This window comes from Hordeum vulgare, chromosome 1H (assembly GCF_904849725.1).
Source record: "Hordeum vulgare subsp. vulgare chromosome 1H, MorexV3_pseudomolecules_assembly, whole genome shotgun sequence".
Lineage (NCBI taxonomy): Eukaryota > Viridiplantae > Streptophyta > Magnoliopsida > Poales > Poaceae > Hordeum > Hordeum vulgare.
This window is the reverse complement of record NC_058518.1, coordinates 182,179,235-182,197,409: the sequence shown is the minus strand read 5'-3', so window position 1 is coordinate 182,197,409 and position 18,175 is coordinate 182,179,235.

Here is an 18,175-nt window from a genome sequence, read left to right as displayed (position 1 = left end):
GATGATCATCTACGAGATGGAGATCAGATCCACATACCCTTGTAGATCGCTAAGTGGGAGCGTTAATAAACGCGGCTGATGTAGTGGTACGTCTTCACGATCCGTCCCACAAACCGTCCCACAATCCGTCCCACGAACCGTCTCGTGATCCGTCCCGATAAAGTGCCGAACGGACGACACCTCCGCGTTCCGCACACGTACAACTCGATGATGAGCTCTGCCTTCTTGATCTAGCAAGAGATATGGGGATGTAGATTAGTTCCCCGACGGCATGACGGCGCGTCGGTGATGGTGATTATCTATTCCTGCAGAGCTCCGCCCGAGCTCCGCAAAAAACCGATCTAGAGGAAGAACTACGATCTAAAGGAGAAGCCAGCACGTGGCAAAGTTGTGTTTCAAAATCCCTAAACCTCTAGTATATATAGGAGGAGGGAGGAGGCAGCCTTGGCGCCACAAGGGAAACTCCCTTGGGTCGGCCGAAGTGGAGGAGGGAGGAGTCCTCCTCCAACTCCACTTGGATTAGGACTCCTTCCTTAATTTTCCACCTCTTTTGGATTTTCCACTTTTTCCTCATGGGATTTCCTTGGATGAATTTGTCAGCCCATTATGCCTTATTGCGCATCCAATAAACCCATGTGGACCCCTTGGAGCATGGTGGGGCCCACCCAGTGGGCCCCCCGAACCCATTCGTCATTCCCGGTACACTCCCGGCAATGCCCGAAAACCTTCCGGAATCCAAATACCAACTTCCTATATATCACTCTTCATTTCCGGACCATTCCGCAACTCCTCGTGATGTTTGGGATCTCATCCGGGACTCTGAACAAAACTTCGGTCACTAACACATATAACTCAACTATACCGAAACGTCACTGAACCTTAAGTGTGCAGACCCTGCGGTTCGAGAACTAGGCAGACATGACCTCAGACACTCTCCGGTAAATAACCAACAGCGGGACCTGGATGTCCATATTGGCTCCTACATATTCTATGAAGATCTCTATTGGTTCAACCTCTATGTCAAGGATTCATATAATCCCGTATACTATTCCCTTTGTCCTTCGGTATGTTACTTGCCCAAGATTCGATCGTTCCTATCTCCATACCTAGTTCGATCTCGTTACCGTCAAGTCTCTTTACTCGTTCCATAATAAAAGATCACGTGACTAACTCCTTAGTCACATTGCTTGCAAGGCTTGTTGTGATGTTGTATTATCGAGTGGGCCCACGATACCTTTTCGTCACACGGAGTGACAAATCCCAGTCTTGATCCATGCCAACCCAACAGACACCTTTGGAGATACCTGTAGAGCACCTTTATAGTCACCCAGTTACGTTGCGACGTTTGATACACATAAGGTATTCCTCCGTTGTCCGGGAGTTGCATGATCTCATGATCATAGGAACAGATACATTGACATGCAGAAAACAGTAGCAATAACCTAACACAGTCACATACTACGTTTATAGTTTGGGTTTTGTCCATCACATTATTCTCCTAATGATGTGATCACATTATCAAGTGACAACACTTGTATATGGTTAGGAAACCTTAACCATCTTTGATCAACGAGCTAGTCAACTAGAGGCTTACTAGGGACAGTGTTTTGTCTATGTATCCACACATGTAGTTGTGTTTCCAATCAATACAATTATAGCATGGATAATAACCGATTATCATCAACAAAGAAATATAATAATAACTAATTTATTATTGCCTCTAGGGCATATTTCCAACAACTATGTCATTTTGGAAGATAATTAGCTAAGTATGTCATTTTGGAGAATAAAACTAGAAGGAGGAGCAGGAGGAGAAGACTAGAAGAAGGAGAAGGAGAAGAAGAAGGAGGAGAAGAAAGTGAAGATGATTAGTTATCTTATTTTGAGCTTATTATGTCATAATTGAACGAAATAATTTTTGGAGGAACATATGCTAAGTTATGAGCTAACCAATGTTTTTGTGCTAATTTTGACCTAACTAAGCTAATTATGTCATAATTGAACGAAATAAGCAAATTATGTCATTTTGGAGGATAATTAGCTAAGCAAGTCATTATGGAGAATAAAACTAGAAGAAGACGAAGGAGGAGGAGAAGAAGACTAGAAGAAGGAAGAGAAGAACAAGAAGAAGAAGGAGAAGTAGAAGAAGAAGGTGAAGATGATTACTTATCTTATTTTGAGCTTATTATGTCATTTTGGAGGAAGATACGCTAAGTTATGAGCTAACCAATGTTCTTGTACTATTTTTGACCTAACTAAGCTAATTATGTCATAAATGAACTAAATAAGATAATTATGTCATTTTAGAGGATAATTAGCTAACTACCTCATTTTGGAGAATAAAACTAGAAGAAGAAAAGGGGGAGCAGGAGAAGACTTCCAGGATGAGGAGAAGAAGAAGAAGGAGAAGAAGATTACTTATCTTATTTTGAGCTTATTATGTCATTTTGGAGGAAGATACGCTAAGTTATGAGCTAATCAAGGTTCTTGTGATATTTTTCACCTAACTAATCTAATTATGTCATAAATGAACTAAATAAGCTAATTATGTCATTTTAGAGGATAATTAGGTAACTATGTCATTTTGGAGAATAAATCTAGAAGAAGAAGGAGGAGGAGGAGAAGAAGACTAGAAGAAGGAGGAGAAGAAGAAGGAGAAGAAGAAGGCGAAGATGATTACTTATCTTATTTTGAGTCTATGATGTCATTTTGGAGGAAGATACGCTAAGTTATGAGCTAATCAAGGTTATTGTGTTATTTTCGACCCTAACAAAGTTAATTATGTCATAAATAAACTAAATAAGCTAATTATGTCATTTTGGAGGATAATTAGCTAAGTATGTTATTTTGAAGAATAAAACTATAAGAAGGAGGAGGAGGAGGAGGAGAAGACTAGAAGAAGGAGGAGAAAAATAAGAAGTAGGAGAAGAAGAAGGTGAAGATGAATACTTATCTTGTTTTGGGCTTATTATGTCATTTTGGAGGAAGATACGCTAAGTTATGAGCTAACCAAGGTTTTTGTGCTATTTTTGACCTAACTAAGATCATTATGTCATAAATGAACTAAATAAGCTAATTATGTCATTTTGAAGGATAACTATCTAAGTATGTCATTTTGGAGAATAAAGCTAGAACAAGGAGGAGGAGGAGGAAGACGACGAGAAGACTAGAAGAAGGAGGAGAAGAAGAAGAAGAAGAAGAAGAAGGAGAATAAGAAGGTGAAGATGATTACTTATCTTGTTTTGAGCTTATTATGTCATTTTGGAGGAAGATTACACTAAGTTATGAGCTAACCAAGGTTCTTGTCCTATTTTTGACCTAACTAAGCTAATTATGTCATAAATGAACTAAATAAGCTAATTATGTCATTCTGGAGGATAGTTAGCTAAGTATGTCATTTTGGAGAATAAAACTATAAGAAGAAGGATAATTAGCTAAGTTATGAGATAAGTATGTCGCAGAACACCAGGGAAAACTTACAGTCGTCGTCATGAAGGATGTGAATCATGGGGGTTGCTTGGGCCGTGTTCACTTGGAGAAGGTTGCCCTCGAGAAGGGTGGTGTGATGCGACTCGGGAGTTATTTTGTGCCAAAGTTATTTTGCAATGTCTCATTAGCATGATGACACTCAAATGTGCATACTAGTAACTAGTGACCATTGAAATGAAACTCACCGTCCCCACCCCAGAAATGTTCGGCATTGGTGGAGGAGTCTGACCATTTTGGAGGGACATAGACTAAACATTTGGTTTTGAAGGGTGAGTCATATCAGTTAGTAATGAAATGGACATTGCATGCATGATTTGGCTAATGTGCAAAAGGAACTTACCACAAGGAGATCGTACATGGCCCTGTTAGCCGCCTCATTCCGTGCCCTCTCCTCCTCCAACAACCAAGTCGTGTTCTCCTTCGCGGCCCAATCCTTCTCCTCCAGCAACCGAGTCGTGTTCTCCCTCGCGGCTATGTCCCTCTCCTCCAGAACCGTGTGGGTTTACGCTCTCTCTTTCTGAAGGGTAGCCTATGACACCACTCTTTGTTGGCATTGTAACCATTGATGGCCGTACACACAATGTCCGCATAACTAACCTCGATGGCGAGATTGGCTGGCCGTGGACGAGGCATTATGTCAGGACAGGAGATCGTCTGGCACACCTTGATCTCCGAGAGATTAAGAGGACAACGTATCAACCCATCTCCAATGGCTATTGACCATGGGGCCTCCCGACACTAGATATCATCACCATCTTGGGATCCAAAGGTTCCTGGCTCAGGTTAAAGTCATCCCCTCTCCTCTTCTTCCCCTTGTCCTTGTATCTCAAAAGCTTTTGGTGGGAGAATATGTTGGTGAATTTCTGTGCATGATCGAGGTCAGACTCAGAGAATGCCTTGGCCTTCTTGTAGGAGGCAGTATGGGCCATGCCATAGAGGTTTCACAAATGTGGCACCACTGTCTTATCGTGATGCGCCTAAAAGAGAGGAACAATGCATTAGTAAAGGGCTCAAGATATCATGAAGAATGAATTGCATGAATCATGAATAAAACCACACGCCTAGCTCCGTCCAAACTGAAATAAGTTGGCACTACCTTGATGGTTTGGCACACCAACCATTTGGGCACGCCGGTCCTTCCATTGTCGTGGATGGCTCGCTATTGGCCTATGCACCACTCATCCACCAATGCCTCCCAACAATCCATCTGATCCGCACACCATCTCGGGGGCACCTATAAGTTAGTAAGGGGAAATTTGAGCGCTAAGCCTACGAATGAAATCAAGAAAACTACGTACAAGGCCTTAAGAATAGGTAATTACCTTCATATACCGCTCCTTCTTCAGATAATTTCCGTGACACAACTTCTTGTCCTTCTTAGTACCACGCATGGGATAGTAGTCTCGAACAACCTACAGCCGAGCCTCGTGGCATAAGTTCTGTAATATCCGCTTGCACTCGGACTCGATAACATTGGTCGCCGCCTCCTCATGTCCCTCTTCACACCTGTAGAAGGCCTGCAATCAAACAAGACAACATTGATTAGTACAATAACTAGCTATATTGTTAATTTTAGATTGTGTAAAAGGAGAAATTACTAGAAATCTATTGATCACCATCTCGGCCGTCGTGTGGCACAAGACTCCATCGATAATTTCCTTTGGAGGAGCCTGGGCAGCCTTGTAGTGCTCCGAGGTAAATCTTAGTGTAGGAAGCTCACCCTCACCATGCAACATGACAAACCCTGGGAATTTTTTCCGGCAAAGCACACGAGGACAGTGTTCGACTTACGGACTCCATGGGGGTGATCCCAACCCTTGCAGTATGACAAGGTCAACACATTAGATATTCGAAGAACCTTGAAGGAAAAAGGTACAAAAAGAGTAAATTTACTTACTTCTCCCCTTCAGGCCTAATCACCGGCCTGTGCTTGCGGCTCGCCGACACGACCAAGAGATGTGTAATACCATGCCGGTACACAATGACCCCCTCAACCACCTTGCCCTCACTATCAGTAGACTCATAACCGGCTTCCCCACCTCCATCAGAATGACCACCTGGACCCTCTGTCCGATCCGGCCAGGTATCCCATTCGGACGTCTCTGTGTTGGCCAAAGCCCGTGGAACGAGAGTCTCCAGGGATGTAGCCCCTGGTACACGAGTCTCGTGAGCCGAAGCCTCAAGAACCGGAGTCTCAGGGGTCGAATGCCCATCGACTCGAGGCTCCTGGACCAGAGTCCATGTAGCCTCCACCTCAAATGGGTCCACTATAGCAGTCCTGTGCTTGGGTGAATCAGTTAGGGGTGGCGTCGAGGATGGCGTAGAACTCTTTTTACCTCTCTCGCGGCCACGTCATGTACCCTTCGCCTTCTTGATGCATGTCCGACCTCCTCTCCCGGTGGGCAATGACACTGACGAAGAAGCACTCGCGATTGTCCCCAGACTGTCTACCAAGACTCTACGGAGAAAGTGGGGGGAATATAAGTATCCCTCGCGCGGGGCGCTGAGCGATCTGGACCCTAGCTCACCATCTTTCAACACCTACCATGGTAAAGAGTAAAATAAATTAGTACAACATAAAAAATTGAATACCTCGCATGAATAAGAATATGTACATATATTATTTAAGTTGGTATGCCTAGAAACTAATAATAGTATGGATCAATAAATGCATCATCATCATCACTATCACGAGTGTCTTCATGAATGACGTGCTCATCGGGTTCACTAGCATCAACTTGTGGAAGGCCTTTCTGTAATCGGTGACACATTGAAAGGTCGTCCGCAGTAGTAATCTCTTCTAGTTCTAGCTCTGCTGGTTCCGGCTCAGGGTGAAGTCAAATTCACTATCGCTGTCTACTTCCATGTTCTGGGGTGAAGTACAACGGTTCTTGAAACGGTTCTTTGAAATACGTGTTTATTGGAATAATTCTTCATCATATGTGTCTGGGTTAATGTGAGGTTCATAATCCTCTTCATGTGGGGGGGGGGGATGGTCTAGCATGTGGCAAAACTTCATAAACAACATCCCAACCATTTAGATTCTTATTAGTTTGGCAAGCCCATAGTAGATAGAAAACTTGGGTCGCCTGTTGAGTTGTAATATAAACATTGGGAACATCTAAATGGGTGCTTTTCTTAATTTCGACTAGCCATATATGTTGATGAGTCCTTCTAGTCTCCTTTGGCTGGAACCAATAACATTTGAAGACTACGACATTCGATGGGTTTTCACCATAGAATTGAAGTTCATAAATTGCTTCAACTCTTCCATAATACTCGGTACCTCCTTTGCTGATAGCAGAGTCGCCACATTTTGTAGATTTCTGGTCGGGCATAGACAACTCTTTGCCAAAGGTACGAAAGCGATATACGTTGATGTTCTATTTCTCAAATGAATGGATCTTATAGTCAAAACCATTAGCGGCTTGTCTCAATTCGGCGTCCATATACACTGAATTAGCCTACAAGTTTAATACGAAATGATTGTTGCATTCCACACAAATTATACCAAGAAATGAAATGGTCCATTATTGATAATTAGCGTTTTTTGAACCAAGAGATGAAACTGGGATACTCGCCTCCATGATTTGCCAGACGCTCATACTCTTCGACAAATCAATTTGGATAACCTCTCCATTCCATAATTTGGTGATGTATCGACTGTATCAAATATCTGGTAATAAGAGAAGTTCAAATTTGGATGACCTCTCCAACATTTCATAGAAGGCCTTTGCAGATTGCTCCATATGATCGTCCGAATCCCGAGCATCATCAAAGTCTTGCACAATGCTTTCGATCCCGGTACCATGCTCTTCGGTGCGACGACGAACCACCTCAACTGTAGTGCCTCATCTAGACTCACCATGAAATGTCCACACCATATAATTAGGCTTAACCCCCCTCCTATGCAGGTGTTTAATCATTTCAGCCTTTGTCCTCTTTTTATAGTTGTCGCACCCAGGACAGGGGCACCAGTTTGTTTCCTTGCCATTTCCAAATGCGGCATTGACAAACTCCTTGGTTTTTACAAACCATTCTTTGGTCATCTCTTTGTGACTAGAGTAACCATTGTACATCTACGCACGATCAATCATCTTGCCTAGTTTCTAAAGAAACAATATATATATACATACATATATATAGACACACACACACACACACACAAACACAATTGAGCGTGTATATTCATCAGTTAATCTAGTTTGTCGATTTTATTATGTCCATGAAACCTATATGCTAATAGGTAAATATAGGTCCTAATCCCACTTGAGTATGTGTAGAGTGAGTATGTTATCCATGCTCTACCCCATTCCGGGACAAAATTACGGAAGCACCTCCCCACTATTCTCCAAAAACACGTCTCAGCAAAAAGCCGAGAGAATGTGCTTCCGGAGAACAACGGCGAGGCGCCACAATGTTTTCTTGGAATGGGGTAGAGCATGGAGAACATATTCACTCTACACATACTCGGGTTGTCAGTGGAAATCGTGGGACAATTTGAATGAGTTACTGTGATAAATATGCAAGTGAATTCATATTTATCGATGCAACCCTTTCGGATGGGAGACGCCTAGGTTACGCGACTTAGCATGAAAATGAAATCTACTGACATGATTAAAAGACCATAGGACGTTGAGGTGGATTCGTAGCTCACCCTCATCTATAGAGGAAGTAGTCGAACAACGGCGGGATCACGGAACAAAATCTTCGACGATGATGAGTCTAAGGAGATGAAATAACAGAAAGCCTGTAAATTTTACCTTGTGAGAAAAATTTAGGACATCGCATCACATAAAGCATTGATAGTTCAAACTATGAAAAACTAATATTATTAATGACATTACATCACATAAAGCATTGGCAGTTCCTCTTGTTCTTATTCTTCTTCTTTCCTTATCCTCTTCTTCTTCTTCTTCTCCTCTTCTTCTACTTCTTTCTTTCTCCTCTTCTTATTTTCTCCTTCTTCTTCTTCTTCTTCTTCTTCTTCTCCTTCTTCTTCTTCTTCTTCTTCTTCCTTCTTCTTCTTCTTCTTCTTCTTCTTCCATCTTTTCATTTTTCCTCTTCTTTCTTCTCCTCTTCTCCCCCTGCTCCTCTTCTTCTTCTTCCTTCTTCTACTGATTCTTCTTTTCTTCTTCATGTTTTTTCATTTTTTCTACTTCTTTTAATTATGACTAATTAACTAAACCTAGCACTAAAACAGAAAAAGTCTAATCAAATATAACCTACCACTAAGTCGAATATGTAACCTAAAAATTAAAGAACAAAAAAAGAAAAAAAATATCACTAAACATATATACCATAGAGCTAAAACCTATCACTAACCTATCACTAAACTGAAACCTATCACTCACATAGCACTAAACTAAACCTATCACTAATCTAAAATAGCACTAAACTAAACTAACATAACATTAAAGAGGAAAAAAGCAAAAAACCTCACCTTGGTCCAGTCGGCACCGAAGGCAGGGCGCTGGGCAGGGAAGGGGCGCCGGGCGAGGAAGGTTGCCGGCTGCGGGGAAGGGTAGCCGACGCGGGGAGGAGCGGGGGTGGCCTGCGCGCGGAGGGGTGGCTGGCGTGGGGTCGGTGCAGGGAGAGCTACGGGGAGGGGGTGGCCAGAGCGAGGAGGAGCAAGGGTGGACCACACGGAGAAGGGTGGCCGGTGTGAGGTCATTGCACGGAGAGCTGCGGGGAGGGGGTGGCCGACGCGGGGAGGAGCGGGGGTGGCCGGCACGGGAAGGGGTGGCCAGCGCGGGGCTGGCACATGGAGAGGGTGGGCCGAGGGGTGGCCGGCGTGGGGGATCTCCGGTGGTGGGCGGATGTCGGGGGCTGGAGGCGAGGGTGAGGGAGAGAGATAAAGAGAAATAGGTGGGGTGGGGTGGGCTGGATGGGGGCCACGCCGACCGTTATGGGGAGAGAGGGGAGAGAGAGGGGGGTCTCGGCCAATGCCCTAACAGCCGTTAGCTTCGGTGGGTATTTGCCGTCTGCGGTGGACATCAAAGGGGGGTGTGGGGGTGGCGTCGGCCATTAGGCCATGGCCTTTGCCGTCTGCCTGCCCCTTCTTTGTCGTGTGCTCGTGGACGGCAAAGTGGGGGTGGGGTCTTCAACCTTTGCCATCTGCCTTGCCCTTCTTTGCCATCTGCTGGCAGACGACAAAGCTTTGGCTGATGGCAAAAACCCCCTTTGCCATCAGCCATATATTTGTCATCTCTTTTCTGGAAGATGATGGCAAAGAGGCTCTTTGCCATCAGCCAGGAGACGGCAAAGAAATGATTGATGGCAAATTCCCTGATTCCTATAGTGCATTCTTATTCTTGACGAACAGGACAGGACAAGCCCCTGAAGAAGAACTTGGATGGATGAAAACTTTCTTCAAAGATTGATCAAGTTAGATTTTAAGCTCAGCTAACTCCTCAGGGGACATCTTTTAGGGTCTTCTAGCAATTGGAAGGGTTCATGGAAAAAGGTTGATACGTCTCCATCTTATTCCTAATTGTTCATTGTTTCATGCCAATATTCTACAACTTGTACATACCTTTGGCAACATTTTATATTTTTGGGGACTAACATATTAATCGAGTGCCCAGTGTTACTTCCTATTTTTTATACATTTTTTCACAAAAATATCCGTATCAAACTAAGTACAAACGAGATAATAATTTACAAATATTTATTTTGGAATATATCTCACATTTAGTAAGAATATTCAACGCAAGACGGTGCACGGAGTGGTCACAAGGTATCCTAGCATGGCTAGGGGCTATACGTGTGCCCAATTACATTTTGACTCCCTCGTAAGTTGGTTAGAGGAATTCTTATGGAGCAACGAATATAATTTCCCGAGAAGAATTGCCTCAAAATTTCAGCACAAATGGAGAATGGGATATATATATATATATATATATATATATATATATAGAGAGAGAGAGAGAGAGAGAGAGAGAGAGAGAGAGAGAGAGATCCAATCTCGGAGGCGCTGCTGCCCTTTGGAAGCCATGGTGGGCAAGGACCAGAGGGGGAACTCTCCTGCCATATAGGGGGAGACCAAGCAAAGATAAGAAGGAGGGGGCTCTCTCCTGGTGCCGCCATATAGGCGGCAACCATCGTGATGGCGATCTACACCAATAACTTCATTGTCGTCACCATCAACTCTCCCCCTCTATGCAGCTGTGTAACACCTCTTACCCATTGTAATCTCTACTTAAACATGGTGTTTAATGCTATATATTATTACCCAATGATGTACGACTATCCTATGATGTTTGAGTTATTTATTTTTCCAATGGGTTGATTGATGATCGTGATTAGTTTGAGTTGTATGTTTTATTTTGGTGTTGTCCTATGTTTCACTTCACGTCGTGCAAGCATGTGGTATTATCGATGTAGAATGTTTCAATATATTCATAATTGGCTCATAGTGGGTTGCGTGAGTGACTGAAACACAAACCTAAGTAAGGGGGTTGTTGCGTATGGGAGTAAAGAGGACTTGTTACTTAATGCTATGGTTGGGTTTTACCTTAATGAAGTTTTACTAGTTGTGGATGCTTTCTAGAGTTCCAATCATAAGTGCATATGATCCAAGTATGTGAAATATCTTAGCACATACCTCTCCCTCATAAAAAACTTCAATAATGATTAACGGCCTACTTATCAATTGCATAGGAATAAATCTTTCTCTAGTGTTACAAAAATCTTTCTACTAAACAACTAACTTTTATTATCTTGCAAATTATTCATAGTTTTATTTTAGCTAAGTACTCCTAGTTTTATTCTTTCAAACTTATCCTTACACCTACAAAATAGTTTCATACTTGTCTGTGACGCCCTCGATTTAATCGTACGCTAACCATACACGCAATGCGTACGATCAAACCCAAGGACTCACGGGAAGATATCACAACACAACTCTAGACACAAATAAAATAACATTAGCTTCATATTACAAGCCAGGGGCCTCGAGGGCTAGAATACGAAAGCTCGATAAACACACGAGTCAGCGGAAGCAACAAATATATGAGTACGGACATAAAACATGGGGTGCCTTAGAGAAGGCTAGCACAAGAGATACAACGATCGAACGAGGCGAGGCCTCCTGCTTGGGAACCTCCTAACTACTCCTGATCATCAGCGGCCTCCACGAAGAAGATACCATCGGGACGGCAGGCGTCGGCAGGAAACTCCACTCCTGGGCTCCATCATCTGGTCGCAGCAACGGATCAAGGGGACAAAGGGGGAGCAAAGCAGCGGTGAGTACTCATGCAAATTACTCGCAAGTCTTACATCAGAACTATTCTAAATATGCATCAGTATCAAAGAAAGGGGGGGTTATATGTGGACTGACTGCAGCAATGCGAGAATAGAGAGAGAAGGCCTAGTCCTATCGAAGACTAGCATCTTCAGGGTCTTGCAGCAATAGACGAGAGTAGAACAGGGGTAAAACATAATAGTCATATTGTTGCAGCAATATTAAAGTGAGGTCACGCCTAAAGATCCTCCCTCGACTCCCTGCGAGAAAGCAATCCCGAGGCAAACTAATTCCAGTTAAGTAACAATTGTAGTTGTAAAATATCGGGGCACAACTCCAAGTCGTCCTGTAACCGTGGACATGGCTATCCGAATAGTTAATTTTCATCCCTGCAGGGGTGCACCACATGTCCCGTCACGCTCGATAACACTCTGGTCGGACATACTTTTCTGGGTCCTGCCCGGCCTCGGAATATCGACACGTCGCAGCCCCACCTAAGACTAATCAGAGAGGCCAGCCCGCCGGTCTAACTCCTAAGCACAAAGGATTCGTGGGCCCAGTTCCCCTTCACGCTCCTGCACGTGGCGTGGGCGGCCGATGTCAGTCCTAGCATCCCTTAATCACAAGCACGATGCATCTCGGGACCACTCGGGTGCGTGCCGCTACAATGCTGGCATCTGAAAAGCTTCGGCTGATACCGCGACGCCGAGTACCCATAATTCTTCCCGCGTAGCCGATTAGTGCGAAAAGGTCTCCGACCAACCCAGATCAAATACCCAAATCCATTAACATTTTAATTAGTCCAGCAACACAGTCTCACGGGAATCCACCCGTCTTACAACTAAGCACCAATGATCCCAGTAACATCGTCGAGTAACTGTGTGGTTGTAACATCGGGGGGAATTCGAGGTATCACCCTCGTTGGATTCCGAACGATGTACCCGTCAAGGTGGGCTTAGAGGAATCACCCTTGGGGGTCCCACACTCGCGGGGTTGCACGACAGAGGCGTCATCGGGAATGGTGAAAGAGGAATCACCCTCGATAACCACGACCGACTAGCTATACTACAGAGATATCATCAGGAGTACTTAGCGAGGGGTCACCCTCGGTACCCGATAGTATCTCTGTAGTGTCGTACAACGAAGGGGGTGAATGTGCTGTGTCGGGTCTGGCTCGTCGATCAGAGATCGAGATTTGAAAACAAGCGGGGCAACTGAACTACGGGGTCAGAGGGGATGACTGCTCCACCTATACTAAGCATATTTAAAGTACATGACTGAAAGTAGCAGTTCATCAAAAACAGGCTATGCATCAGATATAGGAGCTAACTACAACAGTAGCAAAATACTAATGCAAGCAGTAGGAAGAAAGACATAGGCGATATAGGAATGATCAAGGGGAGTTTGCTTGCCTTGCTGCTCTGCTGCAAAGGACTGATCGGCAGGGTCGTAGATGTACCCAGCAGCAGCGTCAGTTTCGGGGTCTACCGGTAAGAAGAGGGGGAAGAAACAATAATTAATAGCACCGATGCAGCACAAAGCATGACATGGCAAGATGCAGGCTAGACATGAGCTAACGCAGCAACATCCGTCATAGACGGGTCGGAAGAATATCTGATGATATTTTCCGGGTCTCGGGCTACTACCGGTTATACTGGAAACGATGGAAATATTCCATGTTTGCTATGCTAGGGACGCGTGATAGACGAATGGACCGTGTATCCGGGTTCGTCTCGTTCTGCTGATCAACTTTCATGTTGAAAATATTTCGATCTGACTTACGGATTATTTAATATTAATTTTTAAAGTTTTATTAATTATTTAAGAATTAAAAACAGATTTAATTATTTTAATAAAATCCTATTATGACATCATCGCGATGTCATGCTGACATCAGCAGTTGACTGGTCAACTGAACAGTGGGTCCCGAACGTCATAGGCACAAGTTTTAATTAAGATTAAATATTAATTAATCAGATTAATTTAGTGGGGGACCCACGTGTCATTCTCTCATTCTGCTAATTAATTAATTTAACTAATATATCTATTTATTTATTTAATAAAAACATTAACATTATTTTTATTATTATTATCTTTAGGGACATGGGCCCCGCATGTCATCGGGACAACGAGCATACAAACACTACACGCACACACATACACAACACACAAACTCACACATCCAGTAATATCTATTATACGTATATACATGCATAAATTCATACATACATAATTTTTTATATACATACATATGCATTTTATTATTAACTTTCTCTCTTCTGCATCTCTGTGTACAACTCTCACTGCTCCTCTCTCAACAGAGAGGAGGAAGGTGACAACCTCATCTCCACCTGCAGGACCCTAACGGTGTCGGAATGCGGCGACGTTCGTCGGAATGGATCCGGAGGGCAGAGAGGAGAAGAGGGGTTGTTCTCACCGAGCCCGTAGAGGTGCAAAGCGGGCTCGAGGGAGGGCGATGGCCGACATGGTGTTGCAATCCGGCGAGGCCGATCCGGCGGTGGTGAAGTTCCGACGACGGAGGCGGTCGACGCGGGTACAACATGGGGCCGGTGCGGTTCTAGCGCGAGGGGGAGTGGAGGTGTCGCCGGAGTGGTGGGGCTCGGGCCGGAGGCATGCGGCCGTATGAGGGTGAGGGCGCCGGAGGGGCACCACGGTGTAGGGGCCGGCCGGCGCGGGCTTCGGCCTGGGCGAGCGGAGGGAGGCCGAGGCAGGGCCGCCGTGGCCGGTGGGGAGAGGCGGCCAGTGAGGGCGGCCCTAGCGACGGGGGTGCTCGGCGAGGGAGCAGGAGGCGACGGGAACGGGAGGTCGCCGGCGTGGGGTGAGCAGGGAAGGCGAGATGGGGGCCGCCGGAGTGGAGAACGGCTTGCCGGGGAGGGGGCGGCGAGATGGGATCTGGTGCGTGGGGGGACTCTCGTGGGAAGGGGGGATCTGGGGTCGTGGGGAAGGGGGTGGGGAGTGGGGCTCTCGTAGGCAGGGAGAGAGAGAGATTGCGAGAGGGGAGGGAGAGGTGGCGGCGGGGTGGGGGAAATCGGGAGGAGGCAGTGGGAGGGGCTGGCGTGGTGGCTGCCTAGGGATTCACGGGAGTGGGGGGCCGATGCGGGAGGGCCTGGCCAGCTGGGCCACTTGGCCTAGCTCGGCCAGGGGGGAGGTTAGCTTTGCTTTTTTTTTTTTTAAATTTCTTTTCTATCTTTTATTATTTAATATACTATTTAACTTTCTTTTTAAATACTTTTTTATACTTTCTTTTACAATTTATTATACATACTTTTAATTCTTTCTTTTATTTATTTATTTTCATTTACTATATTTCTTTATTTATTTTATTTAAAGCTCCTCTTTTAAATATATTGGGTTTAACAATAACTCTAAAGTGCCCGATTCGATATTATAATCCGTTAGGGAATTTCTGATAACTCCCCGACGTTTTTATTTCAAAAACACAAAAATCTTTTCTCGTTTGACTTTATTTTAAAGCTCCGAATTTGATTCGGTTTCAACCAACACGAGATCATTGATATCACTTGCGATGACGTGGCATCATTTGCGCGGGATCAGTGTCGCTTAATTACAATCATTACTGTAGCAAAAGTCGAGGATGTCACAATTCTCCCCTACTAACAAGAATTCTCGTCCCGAGAATTAAGAGGTAGAGGGAAAGAGCCCGGGGTATTCATCACGAAGATGATCCTCGCGTTCCCAAGTGGCCTCATCTTCAGAGTGATTTGACCACTGCACCTTAAGGAACTTGGTGACTTTGCGACGAGTCTTACGTTCGGCTTGGTCGAGAATGCGGACCGGATGCTTCTTATAAGAGATGTCTTGTTGCAGCTCAAGCATACCATGATCCACTGCTCGAATAGGATCCTTGAAGAAGCAACGGAGCTGAGAAACACGGAAGACATCGTGAACCTGAGAAAGGTTCGCCAGCAGTTCCAATTGATAAGCTATTTTCCACGCCTTTCGAGAATAGCGGAAGGACCAATATAGCGAGGAGCTAACTTGCCCTTCATCCCAAAACGGTGTGCACCTGTCATTGGTGTGACGCGGAGATAAGCCTTTTCGTCAGGTTGATAGACCATACCCTGATGATGACGGTCATACTGACTCTTCTGACGAGACTGAGCAACCTTCAGATTCACATGAATAATGCGGACTAGATCTTCAGCGTGTTGGAAATCATACGAGCCGAAGAGTGATCGGTCCATTGAACGGTGGCTTGAGAATTCCATATGAGCCAAGTGCAAAGGATACTTTGGAGTCAAAGATGTACAGGAGAGCCAGGCTTCAATCCCGTGGAACTTTGGGTTAGGGGTCCACCATGTGGGCCGGGAGTAGGAAGAGGGGTGACATACTATACGGTCTTGGTAGAAAGACATGTCAGAGGATAGCATGTCAATGTTGGAACAACAGCGGTACCAAGGGCGGGGAACGAATAGAACCATTTTCCTGCTCGTTGAAACGAGGCGGACCAATAGGCAAGGTTCTCGTCCACCGGCGGCTACCGAAATGTTATCCACAATAGTAACACGATCTTACTGACAGAGTTGTACAACAAGGTTTATACCTAAACAGGGAATTAACATTGCTTAGATAAGTTATGCCACAAGAAAGGTCAAAAAGGTCAATGGGAATGAGAATGTGTTCACACACACAAGTATTAAAGTATACCATTCCCGAGGTAAACATAGAGTATGATATACATGATAGGTCATCAAGTACATAGCCATTTTGATAAAGAGGCAAGAAGAATCAAGATGTTTACCCATACCACGTGGTGTGGATAATTGATCAGGAACAATTTAGCACTGCGCTTCCAATGTTCCTGTTGAAATTTGAAGTACCACATCCGCGCTTTGAGGTAGTATCGACATGGTCATCAGGTAAGGGTTGGACCTATGGGTATACGAAGAGGATCCATGAGGAACAACTTATGAAATAAGTCATATAGTTTCCGCATGAAAGGATGGCGAATCTTACATATGGGAGAATTTATAACAATAGGTCCTTCAGCCCGGTGTGCGAGACAAGACATCACCGTACCGGGTTACATAAGACCAAAGTTATAATTATTGGAAAATGTTCCAACCATCATATCTGCCCGAGGTTCAGATCTGGTTGGTGTTAGCATTCCTCAGACTCAAGATACCTGAGAAGAAAAGATGATGATGCCGAATTCTCAGTGTATGAACTTCACAAGTAATCCTTGAATCATGAGTTTGATTGTAAGACATATGAACACAATGTCAAGACATTCGTGCCCACAAAGAATTCTGACGCCAAAATGTAACTGAGTTCTGATTTTGGGAACCATCATCGAGGATGTCAAGGTTCCATGTGTAAGTCTGGATTAGCTCTTATGAAGGAACTTCTTTTCCCTTGATCAAATCAGTCAGTGGCTTCGCGTGCTAGGAGAAATTATATGAAGTGAAGATAACAAATCTTCAAAACATATAACACTTCGCACATGCGTGAATGATTTGGTATTTCCCAAGAGGAAGCGAAACAAAACTTTCACGTATTCACGATGGAAAGAGTGCACGTGAACTTTGGGAAAATACACTTCTACTATCCACATATTCTTCATGATCTAGGCACAAGGATAATGATTTCAAGAGCTTCATCGTGGAACATAGAGAAGTTGAGGGTGTGGCCGATGTGCTCAACAACAATCCCTCAAAATTTTGACAGCCAAAATTATAATATCAAAGAGATAGCATTTGTCAAATCAAATGGTATAATGTCGTATGCTCGAGGGAACAACAACAATTAAACATTGGTAAAAGGGTGCACTCGGAAATACTTAGTGAGTAGCACGACCAATGCTAAAATGATGAGTCAACACCCAACACACTAAGGAGGAAACAATCAGTCATTAACCTCAAGGTGATAGGGTTGACAAAAGTATTGGAATCACACATCAGAGTTCACTTGTCGGTATACCGGTTAGAAACAACTTGGGACCAAGAAATCAATGGTGATGGTGAGAGGTATTACTATGTCAAGGATTCTTAAGAGGTGCAATGATGCTCACAACATTCTTGACAGAAAGGATAATAATACCCCAAGGTAGAAGGTGACATAATCTGAATTAGCAAGGAACTCGAAGGACAACACAAAACAGGACATGTTTGTGTAGGAGGGAAGGCAAGAAGGTTGTCGATGATAAAACATATCATCGAGGGGCAACAATGGTATTTGTCAACATGCATTCAATTGATACCGTGCAAGAGCTCAGAATGCTGATGATGATCACAACACATTTGTCAAGAAATTTCATGAAGATGTAACCGTTAGCGACGACATCAAGCAAGGGAAAGATGAAGCAAGAGGTTGTCGGAAACACAGATAAGACTGCTCGCTTAGAATTGAGATTGCCTTTCAAGACAACCAACATGATGTGGAAAGCTCGATCCAAGCTTA